Here is a 6,726-nt window from a genome sequence, read left to right on the forward strand (position 1 = left end):
CAGGCCCATTGTGGCCACTTGGGAACTGAAGATCTCAGTGGACAGAAGATCTTTCTGTCTCTCTTTTCTCTGTATAAATCTCACTTCCTAATAAAAATAAATGCATTTTTAAAATCAGAGAGAAATAGTCTGCTGTTAAAGGGATCTCAAACATTTTTCTCCCTTTAAGAATGAGGTCACATGGGGGGTCTCCATGAAGCTGGTTACAGTAAAGGAACAGGAACAGCAGGAACAAACTTGGCGCAGCAGGAGAGAAGCCAGAGGAGCACAGCGAGGCAGCCAGCCTGAGGCTGTCAGCAGGTGCTGGGCATGAAGTGGAGGCCAGAGAATCGGGGAACCTCCCGTAGGGAGGGGTATGCACACAGGCGGGCAGGTAGGACAACACCTGACCATGAGCCATGGCCCAGGGCAGAGCTTTCGGAGCTGCCTAAGGTGTGATGTGTGGTCAGGCCACTACTGCCAGAAGAATGCAGATTGAGAGCTCAGAGCCAACAGCGGAGCCGGGTCAGCAGTGAGCCTTCCCTTCTGTGGTTGAAGATTTGCTTTCTGGGTCCGCCGAGGGGACGGAGGGCTTTTCTTTCTCCTAGCTGAGCGGCGCTCTGTAGGCAGATTAAACTGGTGAGTTGTAGGTAAATACTCCATCTCCATATCTGGTGGATAACAAGAAAGGTTTACAGCTCCTGCTACTCCTATCAGGGCGCGGGGCAGAGAGGGGATTTGCCAGCCCAGCCTCCTGTAAGCTCCTGGGTGCTCTGGGCCCATCTTCCTCAGCCAGAGAAGGGCAACAGCGGTCAGCAGGCTGCAGTACACCAGGTCAGAACAGCCCGGAGGGAACACACAGCCTGCAGCCTCAGGCTTCCACAGTGGAGACCCCGAACTGCCCGAGTTACGGAACGCACCAAGCCTCTGCAGCCTGGCTCGCGTGCGGATGACCCTGTCATTTGTCATTGACATGTGATGCTTTAGAGAGCATATCAAGCAAAGCAGGAGCCAACACGGATGTCTCGGGACAATTAAGACTGGTAGCCAACCTGCGCAGTAAGCTAGTCCTTTTATTTTTATTTGCAAAAATGGCCATGTTCTTAAACACAATGCTTGGGTCTTAAAACAGGGCTATGGAGGCTGCTGCGGAGGCGGCAGCTTTAGCCACCACTTACAACTTCAGTTCCAGGCCTGGCTTCTGACCTAGCTCCCTGCTGCCGGCCTGGGAACACAGTGAAAGATGGCAGGAGCTCTTACCTGGAGACAAGGATGGAGTCCGGCTCTAGCCTCGCTTTTGGCCATTTGGGGAGTGAAATCACAGATGGAAAGTGTGTGTATGTGTGTTTTGTGTGTTTCTCCCACTCTGCCTATCAAACAAAAATTAATCTTTAAAAAATTAAAGCAGGACTGAAGATACAATACAAGCCTTGTGAAGTCTGAACTTGAGGCGTTTTTATATAAAAAATCAATGGTTATTTACTTGAAAATAAAATTGCAACACACACGCTTCCTCCCACTGCACTCGTGTCCTCATTCCGTCAGCCTGCTGACATTCTGAGGCTGGTGTGGGGCGCAATCTGGTTACCAAAAGCAGAGCTTGCAGGGACTGACTGTGTGAACTTGAACTCCTGAGATCGACTTCCTTGCATTGCTGCTACTGAGACTAGCCAGGGCACTGGTACCAGGGCCTGGGCTGGGAGTCCTCGAGGAGCTGTGCAACCAGCAGCCAGGTGGGTCTTTCCCTGCTTGGTGTTCTGCTTGACTTGATGGCCCCAGGCCAGTGGCTCTCACCTCCAGGCTGCAGTTAACCCCCTGGGGAGCTGCTGCCGCCTGGGGCCCTCTCCAGGCCAGTTAAGTCCGGGGTGGCCTCAGCATCCGCTGCCTGCAAAGACTCTAAGAAGCTTGATGGTTTCAGGAGAACCATGCCATGTGGCCTCCTTCTGTTGTCAGCTGCCTCAGTTCTGCTGGTTTGATTTCTCTCCTTGATCCTTGTGGCACGGGCTGTTTTGTAGTTCAGAAAATATGACCTGGGCAGGCACATATCCCAGGTCAGCATGGCATAGCAGGGCCTGGCCCTGGGGTGCTGGCCTCTGGACTCCAGCCCAGTCTCCTGCCTGCCCTCCACTCCGGGCTTTGGCACTCCCTCTCCCCCCACTCCTTAGCTCCCGGCTGGCTTCTGGCCTCTGGCTGGGCTGGAAGACCCCCGCCCCACCCTCCTTTGGAGAGGGCGGAGGGAGGAGGGGGTTGGGGAGGCTGCAGACCACACAGCCACCACAGTCTCACTGGCTGCTGTCCAGGGCTCCACCCCTCCCTGGCTTCCACCTCGGGGCGGCTGAGGCTGAGCCTTTTTGCCAGATAGAAGGTTCCAGATTTGAGGTTTCCAGAGCAGAGATTGGTGGTCTCCTTAAGCATGATGTTCAATGCCAAGTTCCCCCTGACAAGCTAGGGAGGACTTGGCAGTGGATTGCCCTCCAAATGGTAGGAAGAAGGGCCCAGCAGTGGCACAGCGCCCATCTGTCACTGCAGCTGGGCTCTCCGACTCCTTTCTGCTGGAGGGGAGCTTTGGGCAGTGACCACCCAGAGCCGGAGAGGGGTACAGCGAGAGCTTTGGGATAATTCATTCACTCACTACCTAACCAGAGCCAAACACTAGGCGACCCGGGTATTTCCAACAGCCCATGGAAAATGCATGTTAGCAGAAAATGAAGTATGCTTTCAAAAAATCTCCTGCACCCAAAAATAAACTTCTCTTTCAATTCCATCTTCCACACATTTTCGAAGCACCCTCTTGCATGCTGCGTGACCAGCGATGAATAAAACGGACGCGGTCCCCGGAGTCCCCGCATCCCACAGCGCCTAGCTTAGCGATTAGTCCTGGCGAAGGAGAAAGGAGAGTAGCCGGGAGGGGAGCGCTGGAGCGGGTGCGAGGTGAGAGCAAGTGCCAGCCCTTTTCAAACACTGCATTTCAGGGACGTCAAGCTGGAAGCTCAAGGCCACGCGCTGGAATTTCCGAAGCAAATAATAGGCCCGTGCAAACGGAGCTCCTTCTTAACCCCGGCTATTGAGACAAATCTTTTCAGAGTCCCCTCCACTTCCCCACGTCGACGGAGCAGATACGCGGGGCTGCAGGCGGGGCCGGGAGCTCAGGGCTGGCCAGGAAGCCCGCATGCTAACCTGCTGAGCCTTCGCTCCGCGCCCCAGGCAGCTGCTCCGCCTCCCCTCTCTGCAGGATAATGATTTTTCCAAGACACAACCAGGAGGGTTAGCATTGAATTATTCAACAAGGGGCGCAGAAGGAGACCTTTGTTGTGCCCCCGCACCTCTACCGGGCAGTGTTTTCTTGGAACAAGGCATCGCAAGGAAGCGGATTATACTAAAAATACATAGAATATTTTCCCAACGTCCCACGCCCCTGTGCCCTTTGATAAAACCTCAGACCATCTCGTTCCTCCTTGTATTGTATGAAATTAAAAATAAATGAAATATCAGGGAGCACAGAAGGCCCGAGAAGAAAGCCGGGCTTTGTTTCCAAAGCAGCGCGTGGGGCCCGCCCCCTGAGTCTGGTGCTCGGGGGCCCCGCCCGCCTCCCGCCCTGCAGCTCCTGAAAACCATGGTTCTAAATGTTAATATGAACATTCGCCGTGCTCACTCACGGGGAACTTTCCATTAGCGTTTTCACTTGTAAATATTTTTCCATGCGAAATAAACGCTGGGATGTGACCAGTGAAATGATTGAGGCCCACTCGGAACAAAGGATTTATGTCCAAAGGAGAAATGTGCCTTTGAAACTTGGCCACTTCCGGGGTGGGAGGGCCAAGGTGTGTTTTCAGGACTACAGCCATAGCTCAAAAAACAAACAAAAAAATGTGGAGTACTCATTGAGTGTTGCACAGGGGAGAATGCGTGAGCTTGAGGCAGGTGGTGGCCAGGCTATCCATCAAGTCCTGTCACTTTCCAGCTGTGGTCACCTTGACCTACTTGTGTAACCTCTTCCTGAGGCCTCAGCCTCCTTATCACTAGAAAAAAAAAAAAAAAAAGGAGAAAGAACAAAGCACACATCCCAGGCAGACCAGTCTGTACTGCCATTGTTCAATTTTGTTCGCTGTCAGTAACGATGTGTCTTTTGCTAATGTGTTGAAACACCTGACAGTGATTTTAAAATCAACCAGAACAAAACTGGACATTAAATAGCTGGCAACTCTAGACTGAATGGAACAGTTGCTGTCGTGGCGAGCCTACAATTACATACAGTTCATTAAGTGACTGAAGTTAACTCCAAAAGATGTTCCCAGAATGTTCCCGGCAACCGCTTTGTCCTGGCTGCGGAGCGTGGGCGCCCTGGGTGGCCGCTTTGAAGTGGATTGGGCCCTTTGAACGTGGAAGTGAGCGCTGTGTGTTTGAGGAATTCCCTTTGTGAGCTTACCGCTTAGATGGGCCCTGCACGAAGGCTTAGTGACTGCAAGTCGGGACTGTGGCTTCTCCTGAGCCCTGACACTGGGATACGCGTTCCATTTTAGGAGAGGGATGTATCCTGCTTGGAGATGTTTTCCTTCCCAAGTTTCCTCTCTTTGATTTCCAGATCTTTGTAAGTGACCCAGACGGAGTCCCAGCACCCCAGAGCTCCACTGTCTTAGAGACTTGCAGGTCTCCGTTTCCCTCATCTCACCCCAGATGCCTGGCATATGCGGTAGCAGCAAAAACAAAGTCTGTTGTGTTTCTGGAATGTTATTAATGCTTAAGCAGTCCACAGATTGCAACAGCGAACACAGGACTCCCCACCCCCACTTTTTTTTTCCAAACCACACAATAAAGAACAACTTTTTAACCCAAAGAGAGCTTGGTCTGGACCAGTTTTTCCAAACTCATTCCCTGGGCTTGCCACCCTGCACTCTGCCTCCTCCCCCTTGAGGCCCCCCCCCACCCCTCTTTACCCTCAGCTGGGTGTCTGTTTCCCATAGGGAAAACTGCTGTCAGACTTAGACAATGACATCGCACAATAGAAATACAAACCCAGTGTTTGTCTAAGATCACTGCCATGGCGCTGCTGGACTCCACCCTTCCTCCCCTGCACAACACCAGAACGTGGGTTAGTGAGGGGGCAAAGCCATCCGTTCCTGTCTCCAAGTGGATTATTACAATGGCTCTCCCCGGAGTCTTCTAGGGTGTTAAGTATCAAGGTATTCATCCAGCTGAAACATCTTATGTCTATAAATGACGGAAGATTGCGCAGGTCTGGCAGTTCACTTTTTCCTTCCAGATGAGGAAATGCAGCCTGAGCTGTCAATCAGTGTGCTGCCAAGGGGAGTTTCTGAAAGCTTCAGCATGGGGAGTCTGGAGCAGGCTGGGTTCAAAACATCCTCCTCCCGTTTCAGGGACGTGAGTTTCCCTCAGAGCCCAGCACAGGGGAGATCAGAGCTGAAGGTGCTCTGAGCATGACGGAGGAAAGGTTGGTCCTGAAACCAGATGGTTGTGCTTTGCAGGCAAATCCTACTGCACGGCTCTTCCTCCGAGGGCCTGTCTGCCCTGCCCTGCCCGCTCCCAGTGCCGTCCATGCCCTGGAATCGGTGCAGTTGGCAGCCCCAGAACTGTGTCTGCAGACTGATTACAGGGGACTGAGTATCCAGTCACGTGTTGGGAACAATAGTACCGAGGTCTCTCACTGTTGGGAAGGTCTATGTTTCAGTATAAATATAGAAAGTAGAAAGTCTAAGGAAATGGGTTAGAACTGAAGATATCAACATGAATGCCTGATTTTTGGTGTAAATGGATAAATTTCTGTGTGTATCATATATACATACACATTGCGTGTGATTCGTCCATATATCTGCTTATCTAATTTCCTAGTTATATCTACATAGAGTATCTGGAAATGCAGACACTCAAGTAGTAATGAGCGAATCTATCATTCACATCTTAGCATCTTCATTAAAAGAACAGGCCGGCATTATGGTTAAGTCACAGCCCAAGACACCGGCATCCTACACTAGAGAGAGAACAGCTTCAAGTCTTGGCTGTTCCTCTTTTGTTTCTCCTTATTTATTTGTTTGTTTAACTGGAAAGGCACATAAACAGAGAGAGGGAGAGACAGAGAGGAAGATCTTCCATGCACTGGCTCACTCCCCAAGTGGCCAAAACAGCTGGAGCTGAGATAATTCAAAGCCAGGAGCCAGGAGCTTCTTCCAGGTCTCCCACACTGGTGCAGGGTCCCAAGGCTTTGGGCCGTCCTCGACTGCTTTTCCAGGCCACAAGCAGGGAGCTGGCTGGGAAGTAGAGCAGCTGGGATACGAACCAGCACCCATATGGAATCCTGGCAGATGAAAGGAAAGGATTGAGTCACTAGGCTATCATGCTGGGTACCTCTTCTCCTTTTTAAAAGATTCATTTATTGTTTTTGAAAATTAAAATTACAGAGAGAGAGACAGAGAGATCTTCTATCCACTGGTTCACTCCCCAAGTGTTCTTTTTTTTTTTTTTTTAAAGATTTATTCATTTTATTACAGCCAGATATACACAGAGGAGGAGAGACAGAGAGGAAGATCTTCCGTCCAATGATTCACTCCCCAAGTGAGCCGCAATGGCCGGTGCGCGCCGATCCGAAGCCGGGAACCTGGAACCTCTTCCGGGTCTCCCACGCGGGTGCAGTGTCCCAATGCATTGGGCCGTCCTCGACTGCTTTCCCAGGCCACAAGTAGGGAGCTGGATGGGAAGTGGAGCTGCTGGGATTAGAACCAGCGCCCATATGGG

Source organism: Ochotona princeps, chromosome 2 (assembly GCF_030435755.1).
Source record: "Ochotona princeps isolate mOchPri1 chromosome 2, mOchPri1.hap1, whole genome shotgun sequence".
NCBI classification, from domain to species: Eukaryota; Metazoa; Chordata; class Mammalia; order Lagomorpha; family Ochotonidae; genus Ochotona; species Ochotona princeps.